At 46.0% G+C, this 23,374-nt stretch overlaps 1 pseudogene across 1 annotated transcript in view; it reads right to left on the bottom strand.

Moving 5' to 3' along the window:
- Positions 1-464: 464 nt before the first annotated feature.
- LOC147007612 (dynein axonemal heavy chain 17-like) overlaps positions 465-23,374 on the bottom strand; it is a 37,595-nt pseudogene continuing 14,685 nt past the window's right edge. The window contains exons 8-20 of the transcript XR_015054054.1: positions 22,869-23,039; positions 21,061-21,183; positions 18,900-19,093; positions 18,540-18,688; positions 14,557-14,684; positions 12,042-12,269; positions 9,513-9,704; positions 9,210-9,389; positions 7,299-7,481; positions 6,304-6,486; positions 5,404-5,547; positions 3,925-4,150; positions 465-872 (exon numbers count right to left, since the gene is read on the bottom strand). The product of XR_015054054.1 is annotated as a dynein axonemal heavy chain 17-like (transcript). The remainder of the gene's footprint in view (positions 873-3,924; positions 4,151-5,403; positions 5,548-6,303; positions 6,487-7,298; positions 7,482-9,209; positions 9,390-9,512; positions 9,705-12,041; positions 12,270-14,556; positions 14,685-18,539; positions 18,689-18,899; positions 19,094-21,060; positions 21,184-22,868; positions 23,040-23,374) is intronic.

The raw sequence follows: 23,374 nt of genomic DNA, 5'->3' as shown, positions 1-23,374 counted from the left end.
ATTTATTTATTTATTTATTTATTTAAAACCCACGGGTCCGAGCAATTGAAGGTTGTTTGTAACAGCAGTGGATCAGCAGTTCATGAACCAACTCTGAGAACATGCACACCTTGCTATGAATTCCAATTTTAAGGCCTTCCTGGCATCAGGAAAAAAAACAAACAAAGGATGAAGAAGACAGAAGAAGAAAAACAATAAGAGGAATAAGAAAGGCTCAAAGACTTTTTAAAATGTTAAACATGACGTGGAAACAGCTGTTGGTGAAAGAAGTTCAAACTGTTAACAGAGTCATGTGATCAGCAATGGAGACACACTTTCTTAGCTTCACAGTTAACTGAACTCAAAACTGGCACAAAAACGTGGGCACAGCACTTTCATTCGTCACGAATCAATCACCTGGCAAGGGGATACCACAGGTGGGTATCAAAAACTTTCAAAACACTTCAACACATCAGATGTCAAGGCCACTGGACAGTCATCGTGGAACACAACGGCTCTTTTACACAGGAGGTGGAGGAGGAAAGGGGGACAGAAGAGGGAGGGGAAGGGAAGGCAGACGTGCGGTGGAACGTTAATTCCGATTCAGCCAGCACCCACTTTGAGGCCTTCAATCACATCACCTGTTCACACCTGGAGAAGCAAGGCGACACCAGCCAGCACCCACTATGAGGCCTTATCCTTTGAACGAAGACCGAAAGTCCACACGTAAGTCGGCCCACGCTCTTGAGTCTTGTACACGGGACATTCGTACACGGTTCGGCTGTCTTGGCGATCGACCAACACGGCCTTCACAAGGATGACCGGCATCGACGGTGTCAGCTCCTTGGGACGTGATTCGGCCAGTGAGCCTGACTGGGTATCCCATCGTGCACCTGCAACGATAAAAACATCTTCTATTATTCAGCAGGAACCTTGAAGCTCGTCCAAAAGAGCTCGTGACGCAACGTTTCGCCGAATCATTGTCAGTCCATCAACGAAAATATATATATATATATATATATATATATATATATATATATATATATATATATATATATATATATATATATATATATATATATATATATATATATATATATGTATGTATATTGGATTAATCTCAAGGAAATTGTCCCCAAAAGGAGGCTGTCCTCGGATGACGATAACAATGGAGAAAAGACTGTCAATTTCTGGAGGGTGAAGGCCTGTTCGAGCATTGTTCTCAGGCTGCCATCTTTTGACTCGACTCGAGTGTGACGCGATGGAAATGAATGTGGAACGAATGGCAGGACGTGTGATTGGGAAGAGCTGGGTATGTGTTGAGTGAAGCGCACTGTTACTGGATGACCACTGACCACGTGATGTTTGAACGACCAAAATATCTGAAATCAGCGGCTATCAGCTCCCAAAGAGGTGCGGTCTGCGTGAAGTGGCTTTCTCAGGTTTGGACACAAAGCGTTGAACAATCCAACGTTGGAGGTGTGCCATTTTGAGGAGGTGTGCCATCATCACTTGGTTTCAGGTGACTTCTGTTTGTACTGGTGGCTTAACCTGCTGGTTTGGACAAATCCGTTAAGGTTGCCTGGTCACGGACTCCGTACTGCTATGTAAGATCGGTCACGGAGTCACCTCTCGCCGGACAGCATGGCTGGCCCAATAGGTACGGTGGTGGAGATGAAGGCCGCCATCGACCCGGATGTATATGATGGTAAGTAAAAAGTGTATCATCTCTCTCTCTTTCTCTCCACCCCCCTTCTCCCTCTCTCTCTCCCTCTCCCTCTCTCTTCCTCCCTCTTTCTCTCTCTCTCTCTCTCTCTCTCTCTCTCTCTCTCTCTCTCTCTCTCTCTCTCTCTCTCTCTCTCTCTCTCTCTCGCTTTCTGTGGTGACCTGCCCGAAGGCAGGTTCTTCGCTGCTGTTGAAACGTCATGGCATGGATTACACCGGAGAGTTTCATTCTCAGCAGCAGTCAGGGCAGAGATACAAATTTGGACGGAGTGGTGGTGCCATTGGCTTCTTTTTTTTTTGGATACAATATCGAGGCTCATAAAAGAGCTAATATGCAGAACGTACAACAAAGGGAGCAGGAGACAAGATGGGCAGAAGAGGGAAGGACAAAGCAGTCTGGAACAAAGACATGAGGATATCTGTGGAAGGGAGAGGGATGGGGCATGGTACATGGGGTAAACAAGATGGACATGACAGGGACTTTCAGGAAGGAAAACAGCGAATTTGAAGGAGGTGGGTTTGGGGTGGATTAACGGGGGAAGAAAAGATCGTGGTTTTGGGTGGGGGAAGATCAGAGATGGTGGTGAACAGCTGTTTTGAAGACTGGGAGGGAAGAGTGGGATTGAAGAGAGTGTATGGGGGAAGAGGAAATATGGGGGCGGACAGATCACAGGCGAAGCGGGGTGGGGGGGGGCAAGCCGGAGAGGGAAGAGGGGGAGGTGTGATGAGATTTGAGGTGGTGGTAAGAGAAGGTGTGATGAGATTTGAGGTGGTGGTAAGAAAAGGAGGTGTGATGAGATTTGATGTGGTGGTAAGAGGAGGACGTGTGATGAGATTTGAGGGGGTGTTTAGAGGAGGTGTAATGAGATTTGAGGGGGGTGGGAAGAGGCGGAGGTGTGATAAGATTTGAGGTGGTGGTAAGAAAGGGAGGTGTGATGAGATTTGATGTGGTGGTAAGAGGAGGACGTGTGATGAGATTTGAGGGGGTGTTTAGAGGAGGTGTAATGAGATTTGAGGGGGGTGGGAAGAGGCGGAGGTGTGATAAGATTTGAGGTGGTGGTAAGAAGGGGTGGTGGTAAGAAGCGGAGGTGTGATGAGAATTAAGGGGTGGGAAGAGGGGGAGGTGTGATGAATTTTGAGGGGGTGGGAAGAGGGGGAGGTGTGATGAGATTTGAGGGGGTGGGAAGAGGGGAGGTGTGATGAATTTTGAGGGGTGGGAAGAGGGGGAGGTATGATAAGATTTGAGGTGGTGGGAAGAGGGGAAGGTGTGATAAGATTTGAGGTGGTGGGAAGATGGGGAGGGAAGACAGGAAGGTGTGTAGAATGTGGAGGGGGTGGGAGGGGGAGGAGGTGTAATGAGATGCGAGGGGGGGGGAGGAGGGGGAGGTGTGAAGAGATTTGAGAGGGTGGGAAGAGGGGGAGGTGTGATGACATTTGAGGGGTGGGAAGAGGGGAGGTGTGATAAGATTTGAGGTGGTGGGAAGAGGGGGAGGTGTGATGAATTTTGAGGGGGTGGGAAGAGGAGGAGGTGTGATGAGATACGAGAGGGTGGGAAGAGGGGAGGTGTGATAAGATTTGAGGTGGTGGGAAGAGGGGAGGTGTGATAAGATACGAGGGGTGGTCAGAGGGGAGGTGTGATAAGATTTGAGGTGGTGGGAAGAGGGGGAGGTGTGATGAATTTTGAGGTGGTGGGAAGAGGGGGAGGTGTGATGAGATACGAGGGGTGGTCAGAGGGGAGGTGTGATTAGATTTGAGGTGGTGGGAAGAGGGGGAGGTGTGATAAGATTTGAGGTGGTGGGAAGAGGGGGAGGTGTGATAAGATTTGAGGTGGTGGGAAGAGGGGAGGCAGGTTAAAAAGGAATCAGTTTCTTCGCAAAATATGTCATGGAATCTTTGAAGTCTCTCGGACTGTTCTGTTCGACGAGTCCTCAGTTTATCGTCCCACCAGATGGACAGCACACTCATCGATGCAATCAATTCCCCGCCTGCGAAGCATCAGGTTGACCGTTTATTGTGAGGTTGGGAATTGAACTCAGCCAGTAAATGTACAATGAGGATAAGACAAAGATATTTTGTTAAAACCACTTTCGGATACGACATGATGATATCTGGACAGTCAAGTCAGGAAATCGTGCCGAAGGCTGAATGTATCACACCAGTAGTGTTGCCTGACCAGGATGCGTAAGGTTTAGGAGTGGGGTCGGAGGGTCAAGGACACACCTTCCATGAAAAGTCCATGAATATAGGCCTCGTCCTGGCGGGGACTTGTTACGTCCTCTCGGTTCTTTGTTGTCACTTCCACAGCCAAGGCCATGGAGTCAAGCGGCCACTTGTTGCGACGTGCGGTCGCCTGCATGATGGCAGTGAGGAACGATTGAGGGTTGAACAACCCACCAAGCCACACGGTATTCGGGAGGATAAAATCGGCGGTCCAGCCCTCCAGCTCCTGCCAACACGATACACGCACAAAACAAAATTATTATATCAACTTTTATTTAAATTTATATCTGTTTGTCCGTCTGTCTGTCTGTGTGCAGACGTCAGTGTACGATCGAGGGACTACTCAATTTCATTTGAATGAGATATTTTGAACACGAATCGGAACACAAACCTGCAGCTTCGCGGTCCTTTGGCTCTGGATTTGGCAAATTGTACGGAATCTCTTTCCGATGCGCATATGAAGGTAATTAATGTTTTCTTTTTTTGTTTTTTAAAAATCTGCCTACCTGTCCTGGCAGTCAAGATTGAAGATCATTCCGAACAGGAAAATTCATGTTTTGGGTGACATCATAAAGGACACAAACAACAGGTACAAATCACGAGTGTGACGTGTTCAATAAGGTGGTGTAAAAGACGGTGCGTCAACAGCGGGAAACTTCCTTTTTCTACAAATTAATTATTTACTTGAAAACTGTAGAACACAAAATCTCCTTCTTGGCACTTTAAAACCCCCCTTCCGTTTGGCAGCACTCCATTGGATAAACTCGTACGTCACCTCGACCAATCACATGCACCTGTCGCTCCCTCAGTGTTGGGGTGCATCGAGATTCAGACAAAAATGGCACCTCGTCGGGAGTACATATACATCGTGCTCGGAAACACAAACCAAGAGCTGAGAAGACCCTTCCCACGTCCTTTTCCTCAAGGCTGCGTGGGGTAAGATGTTCTCGGAACTCTCTGGCTTGCTGTGCTTTTTGTTTGTGGGCAGAGTCGAGGCTCATGGAAGAGGTAGTAAAGAAAAAAAATCGTCAAAGTTCTTCTTCCTCATGTTCTTTCTTGGTCTTCTGCTTGATTCCACATAAAGTGGAAGAGAAATTGAGAGCCAGATATGCTATTGTTGTTGCTGTTGTTTCGCATGCAGCCTGTGGCTGCTTGGCTTCATCATTTTATGGAGGCGTGGCTGTGCCGCTGATACAGTGCCCCCTGTGACCAGCACGCCGGTGCTCATTTCACCGACCTCAGAAGGATGACAGACTGAGTAAACCCACCTGGTGTTATTTCAACGGGACAACAGGGTATCCATCGAACTCAAGACCCCAAGATCTTAAGCCAGCCACCTTAACCGTTAGCCAAAGATGAAAAGAGAGCCTAAAAAACACAAACGATACCAGGTGATCATGTGTCAACGTTTGATTGTTTGTTTGTTTTTTTGTCCGTTTTGATCCTTCCTTCATGTGATGTGTGTTGATGAACTCATACCCGTATGCGAAGTAGCAGGTCTGAGTACCAAACAGAAAGGCTGAACATGGAGGGATAGGCCCGACGAGTCCATGCCGCAGGCATGGCGTCAAAGAAGATGGCCGTTTCCAACTCCTCCATGTCCGTTGTGATGGTTAGTTCACCCTGAGGATGCAGAGGATGCAGATGGTTAGATCACCCTGAGGATGTTCAGAATTCAGAGGAATAAGGTCAGAGGGGACAAAACCACCATTGTTTGGTGCACGTTGGTTGCACACAGCGATGAATCTCAGTCGATAATCATTGTTACGTCACGTTTGCACATTTGTATTGTTCAACATCGTATTTCGTTATTCAATATTGTCCGTTCACGATTGGCAGACCCCTCTCAGACCAAAGGAAATTAAATGCGACCTTTTTTGGTTGACTTTGAACACTTGGGGAGGGAGGGGGAGGATGTGCCGGTTCGGTCGGCCCATTGTTCTCAAGTCATTTTCAGTGTAAATTCCTGAACTTTTGAACCCGTCCGGGATGCCAGTCCGGTTTCCTCAACACAAGGCCACAACGACCACAGATAATGATGATGATCGTGTTTTTGAAAACCCATGTGCCAGCAGGATGTGATGACGAATACTTTTGAACAAAAAAGATCAGATTCAAATTGTCCGCTTCCTTGGCGTCGAAGAAATGGGGATAAAACATTCGATTTCTGAGATCCAAATTGGACACGTCACACTTAGTTTCGACATTCCTCCCCCCAAAAAAATCCGGAATTGCAAGATCCACGTGTTGTGGAGTTCCCTCAAATGGGACCATGGCTGCACCAACCACTGCTGCACGGATCATGGGCCTTCTTCACGGAGTCGCGAGAGATTTGTGAGCGGAGTACCGTCCGTCCTGTTCGAACGAGGGCACGTGCACCTTGAGGGCGAGTTTCAGTTCTTGCAGTGACCTTCGGATCTCTCTCGTGAGCAGGTTCACGCGCTCACATTCCTGATAGGCGACGACCACGAAAGGAGTTCGCTTCTCTGCCTTGCTCAACAACTCGGCCAAGTTGAAAGGCTCGGGAAGTTTCTGCAACACTTCTTCCAGTGTGGCATTCACCTGCGCGAGACGAGGACCCAGTGTTAAGATCATGTTCGTGCTTGGAGGTGAGTGGCACATTTTCTGTGTGTGTGTGTGTGTGTGTGTGAGTGTGAGTGTGAGTGTGAGTGTGAGTGTGTGTGTGTATTTATATATATATATATATTTTAAACAGATGTTTGGAACGACAGAACTTTGATATGGATACAAACAAACACGACATAATGGTGACCGAAGCTTTTTGTGTTGCACTCTTCAGGGTAAAAATCGCAGCAAGTGAAGGAGGAAGTGAAGGCGCGTGCTTGATACAAAGTCTAAATAAGGTAGACGCTGATTGGTTCAACCGTAATGACGTCACGGTTAATCCGAACGCCCATTGGTCGGCTCATCATCTTCACCTCGAGCTCCCATTGGCTGGAGCAGAGTTCGTCGATGATTGACGTTTGCAACCGCATCCTGGAGAGAGGGGGGATGGGTTTCCCCGAAGGTCCATTACGGTTGAACCGTGACGTTCGGATTAACCGTGACGTCATTACGGATGAACCAATCGGCGTCTACCTAATTGAGACCTGCGTATAAAGCACGCGCCTTCACGTCCTCCTTCACTTGCTGCGATTTTTACCCTGAAGAGTGCAGCACGAAAAGCTTCGGTCACCATTATGTCGTGTTTGTTTGTCTCCATATTTTATATATTTATAAATAACAGGCTTTTGTGAACCTTGAAGCAAATGAAGATTGTATGAGCTGGTTTGGCAAGAAATTATTTGTTACTCTTAACTAAAAAAAAAGAGTGAGTGCCTGCATGTGAGTGAGTGAGTGAGGTGAAAGTGTGCCTTTTCCTGTCGAGAAATATCTCCTGAACCTCCACCCTCGGCCTGTCTTGGCTGCAGCTCGAGGAGTGTGCGGAAGAGTTTGCTGGAGGTCACGGTCAGAAAACCGATCTCGGCATTGGAGTGAAGCCCGTAGAGTTGGGGGCTTGCGGGGGGCAAATTCTCACTCACGTAATCGTGGTACCCCTGGGAAATCAGAAATGACAAAACTGTACGTTCTTCATCATCACCGACAACGCACGAGAGATCAAGACATCGATAACTTGTTCCTGAACGTTCCTCATGCTCACCGAGCTAACGATGCAGCTTGCACAAAGCGAAATTATTGGTATCACATGGATTATTGCTGTTATTACACAGATAATACAATACAATACATGGGTTGCTTCCCTGGTGCATTATCTCCATCAGATGTTCCCCATTGTTCCAAGCCGTGCCAATGCAAGTTGTTGAAACACAACATAACTGATGCTACAATCCCTGAGTAAATGGTTCATTAAGTAATAATAATGTAAACGGTGAATAACAGCAAACGTAACAAAATAACTACAAATGGCAATCTTCGAGATTCTGTCCTTTCGGTGCCTTCCGTGCGGAGAAAAGTTTAAGTGCGGAAGGATTTGAAGTCTGACCTGACGGCCCGGCAAGAATGTGTCCCGAGCGCCGAAACGTCCTGCGTCTGAAAAATCTTTGACGTTTTCACAAATCAATTACAAGAAAGAAGTGACAGCCTGAACCCACGGTATCTCCAGAAGCTTGGATGGAATCCTCGAGACGGTGAGAATGAACGTACAAAACCCCGGTCGTCATGGAATCAAAGGATTTCACTCTTTCTGGCCAAGGATCTGCTGGAAAATAAATAATGCAAAGCCTCCTGTAAAGAAAACATTTTTTTGTTTTGTCATGCTCACACGTGAGAGGCAACCGGTGTCCGTCATGGTTCTTGGGTCGAAAAGACTTTTATAACACACGAGCGGAGTACCTGCCTGACGGGCGATCTTGTTCCAAGCAAGCAACGCGTTCTTCTGACACATGCCTTCATTTGGGCGATGTATAGGCAACTGGCAGCTGTCTCAATCGCTCCCCAAAAATACACAAACAAACAAATTAGCACGCGCGTTACGTGCACGAAGCCAAAAAATACTTACTGCTTCGAATTAAAAACACCTCACAGCACTGGAAAACGTTGGGGACAGGAATACTGGGGACTTGTAATACCCTCTCCCACCTGGAGGTGGCGCCACATGATACACGTTCACATGGACAATTTGCTCCCTCCCCTCCTCCTTCCTCTCCCCAAGACAACAAGCAAAGATAAAAACACCCCTGTGCACCAATTGGGTTCATGCTGATCCGATGCAGCAGGTATGGATGTAATCGGCACAGAGCTGTCGGAGGAGTAGTGCGACACACACACACACACACACACACACACACACACACACACACACACACACACACACACACACACACACACACACACACACACACACACCGGTCGACGAATTCGAGTAAAGGATAAAGAGCGATGTAACACATTCCTTGGATGTGTCTGCGTCACGTGAAACAAACACCGTGGTCAAGCTCATTTTCCAATTATCTGGGTTACCGAGATCGGAAAATCCTGGCTGGAAGAACGGATTCCAAAGGAAGAAGAATCCTCGTCGTGAGCATCGTTACTGTGTTTCCAACCGACTCCGTCTCTCCGCTTGTCGGAGTTTTGTGAATATGCTCAACCACGTCACCGTCAGCGAAATCTCTTCCTTTCTGGAACCCTCTGCTCAAACATTCTCTTAAAAAAAATTAAATTATCTCAAGATCTTTAAAAATAATAATAAAATAAAAAATTTTAAAAAATCATTTTCTACAATTTTTTGAACCTGACAAAGGTGAGACGAGTTCAACCAAACGTGCCTTGTAGTCGGAGTTTGGAGGTACGGGGAACCCAGGAGCGAGTAACGATTCTCAGTCGAGCATCTCGGTCCGCACGAACTCTTCGAGGTACGTTTTGCACAAGCGCCGGTCTTGGTCATCGGTGATGTGTCCGCCGTACATTATTTCCCCAAACAAATAGCGCAGGTCATCCCAAGGCACCTGGGAAGCGAGCACAACGTTCGCCGAAAGTCGTCGACCCGGCACCGTGCATCGTTTTTGAGCGACGTTCACCTTGATCACAAAGTGCACACTCGTATTGTCCGACTGTAAAAACGCGACAACCTTCGTATTGTTCTCCAGGTAGTTGTGCAGGATGTTGACTGAGATGGTCAGGTCTCCGTTGCTGAAGGGGTAGCTGCGGTTCCAGCCCTGTGCGCCGAACTTGCGCCGTTCCGCCACGACGGCGTGGAAGTAGCAGAGGGCAAAAAGCACCGCTTTGAACTCGTTCTCCTTGGAGCACGTCTCCAGGGTGTCCTGCGAGGTCACAGCACATACACATCCATCGTCACACAGCCGCGTGCTCGCGTCCGAAACCGAAAATTAGAGGGAATCGACACGTTCTGATAACATTAACTCTCTATGAAACTATCACGACGGCGTTAAAACGTCATGAAGCTGTGTGCGTGCGTCTGAAGCCTCGTGCTCAATACCCATTGGTTGGACGGCTAGTCTGACCCCGCCCTCGATTGTGAGCCGGAAAAAAAAAATCATCTGTCCGCCATTTTCTTTCTCTGGTGAGTCTGAAGACGTCTTCGGAAGTCTCACGTTCACCGTCGCCATGGCCGATAACTTTCCCGTTCAGTTTAAACGACCGAAACGAGTGTTGAAATGATCAAGTGTCTACAGATCACGTCCATTGTGAAGGCGACGAGCCTCAGGCTTCAGGCATGCAGGCCACGAGCTTTAGGCATCAGGCTTCAGGCATGTAGGCCACGAGCTTTAGGCCTCAGGCTTCAGCATGTAGGCCACGAGCTTTAGGCCTCAGGCTTCAGGCATGTAGGCCACAAGCTTTAGGCCTCAGGCTTCAGGCATGTAGGCCAGGAGCTTTAGGCCTCAGGCTTCAGGCATGAAGGCCACGAGCTTTAGGCCTCAGGCATGTAGGCCACGAGCTTTAGGCCTCAGGCTTCAGGCCACGAGCTCTAGGCCTCAGGCTTCAGGCATGTAGGCCACGAGCTTTAGGCCTCAGGCTTCAGGTGCAAGCGCAATCGGATCCGATCGATGTAACCACCACATATTACATCTGCACACCAAGCAGTGGCCATGTCATGTGTTTTTGCTTCAAACCCGTCATTGATCGTCCATAATGTAACCCAAGTTATTTAACATTTCCGAGAGCGATGGAAACAGCGGTTTGTTGCCAATACGCCGTCCAAATTAAGGGATGAGCAATTTTGGATGATGAAAGTGGATTCAGCCCGACCAAGCTCACCATAAACGTGTTTGCCGCACTTATCCAGCAGGCAGCCCTCATTGTGTGGGACGAGGCACCGACGACGCGTCGGTGTATGCTTGAGGCACTGGGCCGGACGGACGGACGTTGTGAGAACCGACGCAGGAGGTTTTGACGTTCGCAGGTAAGGTCATTTCACTCGACGGTGACTTCCGCCAGGTCGTGCAAGTCGTACAGTGAGGTCCACAGGCACGAATGACTGATACACGCACTTCCGCGTCCATGAGCTCCATGAAAACGTGTGCGAGTACGGCGCGGCGAGAAATATGCCAGACGTCTTCCGCACAACTGGGTAATGGTGAAACGAACAAAATCTCCCAAGAAACTCTGCAACAGACGGACTCGTGATCATTAAATGTGGAGAAGGTTTCCTAAAGTCTTCTCAGGAATATAAACCAAACATACTTTTGCAAACTTCCTTGGTGAATCCTTGCCAGGATCATTATCTCGAGGTCTGATTGACTTGCTGGTTGCAACAAAAACATAAAGTTGGTCCATCGTAAAAGAAAAAGGGTTTAAATGTCAGCTTTTTTTTTCTTTTTTGACCGGTTATTGGAGGTTTTTAATGTTTTTTTTTTCATGTCCAGAGATTAAAAAGGAAATTTTCTTAAAACCATAATCCCACCAAGTTAATCGAATCTCTTCTTGACTCTTGGCATCCTCGTCTTGTCCTTAAGTTTGCCTTCCAATGATTTTTCGACGCAGTCCTGTACACGATCAAAACTCATGGAAGAGAAAGGGGAAGTGAGCTCCATCGGCCTCACACTGGAGAAGATGAAGAACAGAACTTGGAATGGGACACGTGACGTCTCCCACCATACCCAGACAGCCATTCATGATTACAGGTTAAAATCTGACGTGGAACCCTTCGTTTGTTGTCGCTCATATTTGTTTGAAAAAGGTTGTCAGATTTAACTTGGATAACGAGTCCATTTCTTCACACTTTGTAAATAGATTAAAATAATAATAATTTAAATGGTTAAATTTCTCCAAGAATTGCGGATGGAATGTATCTTTAGTATGTTAATTGGTGGATAAAACCTGAAAACAAAAAGTAACTTCGAACAGCACTCGGTGGAGCGCGTCCCTCGATCCCACCGATAAGCCGGATCTGAACGTGGACTTGAACCAAAATCGAATCAGCTTGTTATTGTCACCAAACCAACTCATCCACCTCGTTTCGTCATAATCCATGAGATATCATGCTATGAATCATTTTTGGCAGACAGACAGACAGACAAACAGAAACAGACAGACAGGGGGTGAAAACATGACCTCCCGCCACCTTCGGTGTTGGAGGTAAACATTCATCAACGGGTAAGAAAGATGAGAGAAGGGGAACACCAATCACGTGACAACACCTGGTTGAACAAGTTGAGGGCTTTGTGCAGGTTGGCACACATGCCCGTGGGAGGCTCGTTGGTTATCTTGATGGAGTTCTCAAGCAATCCCTGAGGCATGATGTGATGTTCGGGTGAAGGTGCTGGTTCAGCGCTCATGTACACGCGAAAGGATCCGTGAGAACCGAGGCTGTACTTCTCCACCTTCTTGTCCAGCAAAGGCAGCCATTTTGACACCAAGTGGATGTTCTACCCACATCACACCAATCACAGGTTTTAATCCATCACATGCTCCATTCACGACACGATGGCTTTGTGCACAGTTTTGTGGTGGCAATGGTTGAGAAGAACAGCTTCATGCACAGATATTTATCAAATTCAGGAATTAACTCGGAAACATAAACGACGCAAGATATTAATAGATAGTGACATGTATGATGCATACCTAATGTACAGACAAATTATTCATAATGTGTGATCAATTTAATTCTTCACTCACATCCGGTCACAGATCAGGTATATGGAGTTTCAGATTTTTTGGATAAAGATTTCGATTCAACCAATTGTGGCTGGAATACCACTTCACCGATGACTTCATCATTATCACTCTGTATACCCCCAATGGGGAGTTGATGACGAATGCCAACTTTCAATTTTTCCAATTTAGAGGTGTTGGGGAAAATGATGTCCAAATTTTTTCCTTCAACATAACGTGGTTGACATACCATGTGACCTATGATGTCATAAGTTTAATCTTCACTCACGGACGGTCATAGATCAGATATATGAAGTTTCAGATTTTGTGGAAAAGGATTTCGATTCAACCAATTGTGACTGGAATACCACTTCACCGATGACGTCATTGTTATCACCCTGTATACCCCATGGGGAGATACGACATTTGCAAAGTTTAAATTTCTTTCGTTTAGCCGGTTCGGAGAAAATGATTTCCAAATTTTTCCCTTTAATCCAATTGAGCTGCCATACCATGTGACCTATGACGTCAGAGTTGCCAATAAATTATTCCCCCATGGGGGAGTCCCTCCCATGTCCAGGTTGAGTGTTGGAGTTTGAGGTCACAAAGGTAGATTGAATGACACACCAAGTGAAGGATTGGGAGAGATTCATCTGAGAACCATCAAAACCACACTGAAATCTGGGAACCATCAAAACCACACTGACATATCTGAAGACCATCAAAACCAGACTGACATCTGAGGACCATCAAAACCACACTGAAATCTGAGGATCATCAAAACCACAATGATATCTGAGGATCATCAAAACCACAATGATATCTGAGGATCATCAAAACCAAACTGATATCTGAGGAAAATCAAAACCACACTGATATCTGAGGACCATCAAAACCAAAATGACATCTGAGGATCAACAAAACCACACTGATATCTGAGGATCATCAAAACCACACTGATATCTGAGGATCATCAAAACCACAATGACATCTGAGGATCATCAAAACCACAATGACATCTGAGGATCATCAAAACCAAACTGATATCTGAGAACCATCAAAACCACACTGACATCTGAGGATCATCAAAACCACACTGATATCTGAGGACCATCAAAACCACAATGACATCTGAGGATCATCAAAACCACACTGAAATCTGAGAACCATCAAAACCACACTGACATCTGAGGATCATCAAAACCACACTGACATCTGAGGATCATCAAAACCACACTGAAATCTGAGAACCATCAAAACCACACTGACATCTGAGGATCATCAAAACCACAATGACATCTGAGGATCATCAAAACCACAATGACATCTGAGGATCATCAAAACCACAATGACATCTGAGGTCATCAAAACCACACTGATATCTGAGGACCATCAAAACCACACTGATATCTGAGGACAATCAAAACCACACTGACATCTGAGGATCATCAAAACCACACTGAAATCTGAGAACCATCAAAACCACACTGACATCTGAGGATCATCAAAACCACAATGACATCTGAGGATCATCAAAACCACAATGACATCTGAGGTCATCAAAACCACACTGATGTCTGAGGACTATCAAAACCACAATGACATCTGAGGATCATCAAAACCACATTGACATCTGAGGACCATCAAAACCACACTGACATCTGAGGATCATCAAAACCACAATGACATCTGAGGATCATCAAAACCACAATGACATCTGAGGATCATCAAAACCACACTGACATCTGAGGATCATCAAAACCACACTGACACCTGAGGACCATCAAAACCACACTGACACCTGAGGATCATCAAAACCACACTGACACCTGAGGATCATCAAAACCACAGACACCTGAGGATCATCAAAACCACACTGACATCTGAGGACCATCAAAACCACACTGACACCTGAGGATCATCAAATCCACACTGACATGTGAGGTTCAACAAATCCCAGGAACGACAGAAAATATTCCTGAATACGATTCCCTCCATCTCCTCCCTGCTGATTCAAATCATTGTGATTTAATGATCGTGATATACGATCGCACAAAACACCTGTAGGATGACCCAGTGTCCATCTTGTGCTGCCACATCCAGTGCTTGCTCAGCTACGACCTCTTGACCCTGACCCAGTGACACGTTGTGGAAGTTGCCATTATCAAATGTGAAACCGAGCTTCCTTCCTGAATGGATGACAAATCGAATTACTTACATTTTATAATCCCAAGCAACATTGGCAAAAGGTGATTCCAAAAGCAAGACAAGAAAAATTAAAACTTAAAAACAAGTCACATGTCGGTCGGTGCAGTCTCAAATAAATGTATGACGTCACTGCGATTTCAGAGTTGTGCATGACGGATCGCAACAAGCCAGACGAACAAATGAGAGAAACCAGCAGTACAGTCAACGTGACCTGGGAACACTGACACTCACTTCAGTGGCGTGCAGCTGGCTGTATTGAACAAGCAGGCCAACTCAAGTCAGAGGACTCAATGAATAAGGAACAAGGAACTGATGCTCCATGTCCGCCGCCTTCTGGGTGGTGTGAGGAATCAATGTGTCTCATGTGGAAAGATAAATCTTGAGCGGTTTTTGAAATATCGCGTGCACAAGTTAAGTTGCTGAGACGGTTGCCATGGCAACACAATCCAGACAATCACCGCCGTGATCAAATGAGGTTGCGATGATGTCACGAGAAATAGATATCTTTAAGATGAAAGCGAAATTCTCAACAGTGTCTGAAATATCGCGGACGCTGCAGTACATGGACGGACGATCGGTCGGTCGGTCAGACGGACGGACGGACGGAGATCATGTTAATATCCCTAGTCTCAGACCTTGTCGGAGGGGCGGGGGACAAAAAGTGGAGGGAAGAGGAGTCAAAGGAACAGGACAGAAGAATCAGGAAGGTGATTGTAAAGATATATCAGTGCGGCTGGGACACGTTCTCCGTGACATCTCAACAGGAAACGAATGAAGATATCCACAGAGTGATACAGGGCCGCGTCGACATCAGATGAAACGAGAAGGGCACTCGGTGGAGCGCACACCTCCGCCACAAGCCGCTTGATCCTGCAGAACATTCCGGGTCCAATAAATGTTTGAAGTATCTTGTTATATCTCGATTTTATTCTCGGTGTTCGTTTAATAGTTTGGTTGGAGGGTTTGGGATCCAAGGCTCCTGAGTTCAAGTCCTGCTCAGCTGTTCAATTAATACCAGGTGTGGTTAACTCAGCCCGTCATCCTTCTGAGGTCGGCAAAGTGAGTTCCAGCTTGCTGGGATGATTGAGCCATTCGATTGTCCTGTGTCAGAGTGGTGACCGGTCCAGGATTGTGCCCAGTCGCCCAGGAGCGTGCTTCGGCAGCACCGATATGCTCTGCACAGAGTGTGCTCCCATTGGATGGATGGATAACGTCTTTGGCCCGATCTCTCAATGATGAATAATCACTTAAAAATTAAATAATTCTGGTGGTCCGATCCTGTGTCCGGTTCTTCACCACAAGTGAATCGATTCGTCCTCGTCACACGCCCAACGCATCCACCGAGTTTCGTCCGAATCCGTTCACAACTTTTTGAGATATCCTGCTCACAGACAGACAGACAGACAAACAAACGGACAGACAGGGGTGAAAACAACCTCCTTCCACTTCGCAGGACTTTCACAACACATGCAGAATGCACAGAATGCACCAAACACGATGTTGTTGCTGGATTCAAACAGACACAGCTAAACGCCAAAAAATTAAATGACAATGGTTGTGATGATTATCCGGAAGGTGCAGTGCCATTTCAAACAAAATATGAGATGAACGGATTTGTAAACGTCCACCACGTCACAGTCGGAGAGAAAACCTTCCAGAGATGCAGAACAAAGCGGGTGAGGGTTCAGTTTCACAACCCCAGGGTCGGGCAATGATGAGGTTAACAGAGTAACTTCAGGTGTCTCAATGAGCATGGACAGTAAAGGTGACGAAGCATGTGACGTTTTGAAGGAGGTGAGGGTTTTCAAACAAGTGTCACGTGACGAACACGTACGTGAATAAATGAACAGAATTGTTCGTGACGTCGGCAGGTCTATTTATTATGGTTCCCTGAAGGGAGGGAGGGATTAAGCGTTTATTGTCGGTGTGGTGTCCCACTTTCGGAATGAATGTTTTCCCCATTATTTAATTTTTAAATAAATAATTTCCCCATTGTCAGTGGTTTTTGTTGTTTTTTTGTTTCTCCAATTTTGAGTTATTTATTTTTCAATTATTTAATTTCTTTCAAGTTCCCTTTTTAAAACAAGGACAAATGTGTCCAAGAGCCGCGTTCTCAAGGTTTTGTCTTCACCAGAAGAACAAGAACAAGAAGAGGAAGAAGAATTAAAAAACAACAACAACTTCCGATATTTCGTCACGTGCCTTGATTAAGCCAATAGCGAGACCCGCCAGAGTGTATTTACGTATTTACGAAACAAATAGTGTGTTTACGAAATATAGTGTATTTACGAAATAAATAATGTATTTACGAAATATAGTGTATTTACGAAATAAATAATGTATTTACGAAATATAGTGTATTTATGAAATAAATAATGTATTTACGAAATTACAATGCATTAAATGGAATAATCCTTAAATAGTAACGTGAACTTTTCTAAACTTTAAAGCAAATGTCCGAATATATTTAAAAATTCATGATAGACGCTCTCAAAAGGCACCCTCAATGCGAGGATGTGTACAGGTGTTTAGTTTTAAGGCGATCCGGATCCTGTATATAAAAGAACCGAGTCGTAAAGGTTTTGTCTTCACCAGAAGAACAAGAAGAACAACAAGAAGAAGAAGAACAACGCGGAGCTCTCTTAGAGCCAACGTTCGCTACACGAGACACGGATAAAAAGTTAAATTATTACATTTTTTCAATTGTTTCATACTCGTATAAAAACAGTGAAAAACGACGGGTTGTAATTACTTTATTCCAAATATTCAAACACACTGGAAGATCTGATGTCTCGTAGCAAGAAGCATTATTTTAAAACACCACGTGAACAAATGTGATCATATACTTTATCTTCTGGGACCTTTCATTCCGAGGGTACAGCCTCATTGAGCGTGCCGAAGCCTGAACCCTCGGCCTAGCTTCAGGTGCGCTTATATGTTCTTTATTTATTCGACATCTCACGGATTCAACTCGTTTTACTCTGCCTACGTGACGCATCACGTGCAGCGAACTTCACTTCCCTGCGCCTTGTATTTATTGTTATTTTAAAAAATGCTTCTGTACACCGCCCTTGAGGCTCGGTTTGCTCGACACCGTCTACACTTCCGACAGAAGAGACGTAATTACTCTTTTTTGAGATATGTTTTTGGAGTTTATTTTTAATCCTGAAAAATAGACCGAAGTGAACACACCGTCGTGTTAAACGATTGCCCTTGACAACCCTTCTTAAATCGTCCTTACGAAAGCGGACAGACAAATACACAAATGCACAGTGTTTTATATGGGTATTTTCATTTTATAATTTATCTTTTAAATTTTCAATTTTTTTCCCCCCCAAATTTTAAATCATTTAAAAATTTAAAATTATTTAATTTTCCAGGTTTTTTATATATATATATTTTCCATTATGAGCAAAATTTCAATTGGCTGATATTATGAGTTGGCTCCACCGGGAACCATCAGCGATCTCCGATAGCGCCTCTCCAGTTCCAAGCTGTATCTTCTTTATCGTTTCCTAAATAGGATCAGCATGACCCCAATTAATGTAGTGGGGGTGATTTTACATTTGCTGGTGCTCTTGGGGGGGGGGGGGGTAGGGGAAGGGAGAGAAACAAATTATCTATGTAAATGTGTATGTATCGTGTAGCGCCACTCCCGGTGAGAGAGGGTATTACAAGTCTCCACGATTTCCAGCGCAGTGGAGATGTTTTTGCTTCATGCACATAACCCAGCTGTCAGTTACCTATACACCGCCCAAATAAAGTTATGTCGCATGCTTGGAACAAGAGTGCCCACGGAGCGGGTACTCTGCTCGCATCGCAGAACGCCAACACACCCAAAGCCTCGACGTCCTTGAGAGGGTCAACACCAGGAGAGAGGATGAAGAAAACGGGCGTTGACGGGCCACTCTCTTGGTATGATTTCGCAAAGTCCAGGCTACGGCCTTCGACGTAACGCGTTCCGAGCTTTTCTTCAATGAAGTTCCTGGGACGGGGTAAAAGAAAAAGCAACAACGGTTGAACGAAATGCTTCAAGTAGAGACGACTTCAAGACGTCTGAAAGTTTTTTCTCCAAATAAAATTGTTTGCACCGACATCGGTCAAATCCCTTTCTCAACAAGGATAACGCTGATTGGATGAAAATCTCTGCAAAAAGAAAAAAATCCTCAGCAGAAGTTCACGATCGAAAGTCTTACCAGACGGCGTAAGTCATCCGGTCGGGACGGAGGCATCGCATCATGCACAATTTCTGTAACGCTGATTTATTCCTCCATTCCTGGGGAAATGTCGTCTTTTCAGCCGCCTCTGCTTCCACAAACGATTTCCAGCGTTTCGCTGAACCCTCGATGTCTCCGTCCAGATTCTTGAACTCCTCCATGTCACAGAGAGCCTGGAGGCACGTTGGAGCTTCTCCAGGGATTGCAATTACATGATCGATCGAAACAAGGCCCTCACTGTCAATCAGGTAAAGCTCGTCTGTTTGCCATTCGAACACTAATTTTACACGCTCATCCCATTAAACAATAATTTACACTATCACAATGACAGCTGCTTCTATTGAAAGGAAAAGTGCAACCACAGTGAAAAATAACACTTATTGAACAAGTGTGAAATACACCACGTGGCCATATTCGTATGTGGACACCTGCTTGTCCAACATCTCATTCCAAAATCATGGCCATTAATATGGAGTTGGTCCCCCCCCCCTTTGCTGGCTGTGAGCCAGAGGTCAACAGACGTCTGGGTCGGGCCTGAGGAGTCATGGATTCACTGGATCATGGGGTGTGGCCGGACGAAAGTCCGAGTCTTCGGGTCCTTGGTGCTTCCAGTCTTGCTCTGTGGATGTGAGACTTGGACTATGATCAAGGATCTTAGATGGAGACTTAATTCCTTTGGTACCAGGTCTCTTCGGAGAATCCTTGGCTGTCGCTGGTCGGACTTTGTGTCCAGCGAGCGGTTGCTGCTAAGAGAGATTCAAATGAGATTAAAAATATAATTTCCTTTCTCTATACTTTCCCCCATTTCCGTACCCCTGCCTTGTGTTCAAGTATTTCCTATTCTTTGCCACCCACACCTGAATCTTCCAGTTGCTCCATCATTATTGGTCTCTTCCACAATGTGTGCCTGCATATTTCTGAGATTGGGATGCGATCTGAATTGGAATCTGACTTTCAGTGAGTGTAACCACATGGCGGTTCACCTACCTGGTATGAAACAGCCACTGCATCTCTCTCACCAACAACCCCTCACCACCTTCCCCCCCTTAACACCATTTCAGCTCTTATTCCTCCCCATACCTTAACAGGATGGACCTCTCACATTTGAGGAATCTGGTCTCACATCACCAATCTCTTCATTCAAGTTGTTGTCTCTTCTCCAGACATTGTGTGTTGAGCAAAACGTTCCTCTCTGAAGCTGGCCCTGACTCTTAATCCTGACTCTTCTGCTTTTCCATCAACAGGAGAGACCTCACACTCGGTGGTGAATCACAGTTTACCTTGAGAGTTCATTCCCCGCTTCAGACAATTTTCAGACAATTTGTGGCCATCCCAATTTGTGCACATGTTGTGTCCTCCCTTTCTGGACATGGAAGAGACCAACTTTCCATCCAATCTGATCTGTAGTTCCTCATCTGCACTGTTTGGCTCCTCTGACCAAAGTACAAATCTCTTCGGCTGTTGTTCGAGACATGATGGAATGAATAAACATCATGTTGATCAAAGTATGACAATCGCTGTGCGAATCAAGGAGACAGCAAATATGGAGACTGACAGCAAATCAGAGCACAGAAACGGCAGAGGGAGCAAGAGCAAAAAGGAGGCGGTGTCAGACAGAGAGACCACCGACCTGTCTGTGATAGCGAAGTGATAGGTCCAGAGACTCAGCTTCATCGCAGGAGATTCCAATGATCTTGAGGGCCTTGATGTCACAGGCATCAAGCTGAGCAAGACCTGAGGCAGGGGAGCCAGCCCAGAGGGGAGGGCAGTGCTCCATCATGCTGCAGATGAGAAGCCTTTTCGGTAGATAAAAGTTCAGGTGTGTCAGGGAAAGATTTTGTATGACGCAGGATGCACAGTTGGCAACTGGCCTTGGGAGCCCAACTTCGAGATGTGATTGGCACAACAAAGATCATGGCTGATAGTGAAGACGAAAAATCTTCAAGAGGATTGTTACGGAGGTAGATGGGAGGGTTGCCCAAACAATCTTTTCACAAAACCCACGGTCCATTGTTTCTTGCAGCTAAATTGATCAAATGAGCAGAAACCATTAATTAATTTAATATGAGGGAGTTGAAATTGAAGGGGGAAATACGAGGCAACAAAATAAGGAATGGCTGCCTTTTTGTGTGCAACATACCTTGATTCCTCCCCAACCTTGGTTCGATATGAAATCAACTGGAGAGTTCAAGCCAGCTTTGGCGGGAAACCGAAGCAGGAAATCAAGTTCCGCTGCACTGATATCCTGTTTCATCAGGAGGACCTGTGTTGGGAACATAAGAATCATCACAGAATTAATGAACTCTTTATTCTCCCGATCGAACACATGAGCCTGGTGTTGGCGCAGTGGTTAGGGCAGCGGCTTGGGATCCAAAAGGTCCTGAGTTCAAGCCCCGTTGGGCCACTGAATTAATACACTAGGGGGTTGACTCAGCCTGTCATCCTTCCGAGGTCGGCGAAGTGAGTACCAGTGTACTGGGCTGGTGTATACCCCGGTTAAAATAGGTGTACCATATCCCTGTGTCGTAAGAGGCGACCAGGGTTGCGTCAGGAAGGGCATCCGGCGTAAAACATGTGCCAAATCACTATGCGGATCATATGGATGATCCGCTGTGGCGACCCCTAACGGGAGCAGCCGAAAGAAGAAGATTCTCCCGATCGAACACCCTCGAGTGGCCCATTTCGGCCCCCTTCCCCCTCCCCACCACACAACTAATTTCTCATCATTTATAATGGAAGAACACTGAATCTTCGATGGTTGAGGTCATTGTTTTTTGTTATCTTTAGATGGGGGAGCGGGGGGGGGAGTTCCAGACGGTCTTTTGGGAGAGACAGTGAGAGTGTGAGATTTTTTGGATTGAAAGACCAGCTTGTTCCACGTGTTGGACCGGCTTGTGATTCTGCAACCAGTCCATTTCCACATGTTGGACCAGCTTATCCAGATCTGCAGAGAGCGAAGAAGCTGCTGCTTGCCAGTCTGAGGGATGACAGATGGTACGGCAGAGGGTGGAGTCATCAGCAAATAGATAAAGAGGATTTTCCAGAGATTCGGAGAGATCATTGATGAAAACCAGAAAAAGAACAGGGCCCAGAACACTGAATTGAGGAACTCCAGTCTGGACAGGAAGAGGGGATAAAAGAACTCCATTCAGGGCCACACGTTAACTGCGACAGGAGAGAAAGTCTGCGAGCCATGAGTGGAGATGGGGTTGGACACCAAAGGAAGAGAGTTTGGTGAGCAGGGCGGTGTGCCAAACTGTATTGAAAGTACGTGATATGTCTCGGGATCTGACTCTGATTTCATGTCTGGCATTGAGGACCTCCATCCATTGTTGGGAGAGCAGAAGCAGCATATCCAGGGTAGAGTGACCTGGTCTGAAACCAAATTGATGATCGGAAATCAAGCAATTGGAGAAGGGGAAGGATTTGATGTCTGAAGCGATGATGGATTCCATCACCTTGCTGATGATTGGGAGAAGGCTGATTGGTCTGTAGTTGCAGGGATCTGTCTTTGCACCTTTTTTATGCAGGGCAGTGATGTTTGCAGATTTCCAAGCGGATGGCAGAGGCCTTGAGCAAATGAGAGGGTGAATAGAACAGAGAGAGGGTGAGCAAGAGGAGAAGAGCAGGCTTTGAGGACACGTGGGCTGATGCCGTCTGAACCGGTTGCAGAATCTGAGTCGAGGTGTGACAGTAAACTCTCCACCTTGTCGGGAGAAAAGGACATAGAGTCCAGGGACAGTTGGGTGCGACTGGGTAAGGTGGGTACAGAAAGCGATGGGTTTCGGACACAAGATTTTGAAGCAAACAAGGAGTTTCGGCATTCAGCCTTTTGAAGCAAACATGGAGCCATTTGTTTATTGCTCCACATAATATTGTGGTTCATGAAGAAATACCAATGATAGAAGTGTTCCACAAGGGGTAACTCAAGCAGCACAACGAGCTCACCTGAAATGTGACTTGTGCGGTGAAGATGAGCTTGTCACGTTCAAATAGTCCACGGCTCGTGTAGTTGAACACAGAAAAGGTCACCTCCTCAATCAAATTGGTAACACGCTGAACAACTTCCTCAGCTTGCTCTGCCCATTCTATAGCTTTCTCAAACACGACTTTGAACTCCTGCAAAGAGTGAAAAAAGAATGAAAGTTTTACAATCTCGTGATGTGTAACAAAGGATCCGTTTTCCGTCATTTTAAATGGAGTACATACTGGACTTAAAAAACAAAACGTTAAAAATCCATCAGGTCTTTGACTCGTCCGCACTCGAAACCGGGGGCCTCGTTATCGCTGTACTCCTTTGCTGTCCCTGTCTCTTTCTCAGCCACCTCATCTTCTTCACTACCCTCCAATCCGACTCTCCCGTGCTCGGTTTTCAGTCCTCATAGAACCTGTCCGTGGAGGAAACAATCCCTGCCTTTTCAACATCAACAGAACCAGTCTCAAGTGGCTTGGTG

Source organism: Eptatretus burgeri, unplaced genomic scaffold, assembly GCF_056783735.1.
Source record: "Eptatretus burgeri isolate ZD-2024b unplaced genomic scaffold, Ebu_testis_v1 Ebu_testis_scaffold_67, whole genome shotgun sequence".
Classification (NCBI taxonomy): Eukaryota; Metazoa; Chordata; class Myxini; order Myxiniformes; family Myxinidae; genus Eptatretus; species Eptatretus burgeri.
The sequence above is the reverse complement of the archived record's forward strand: the minus strand, read 5'-3'. Positions and strand labels throughout refer to the sequence as shown.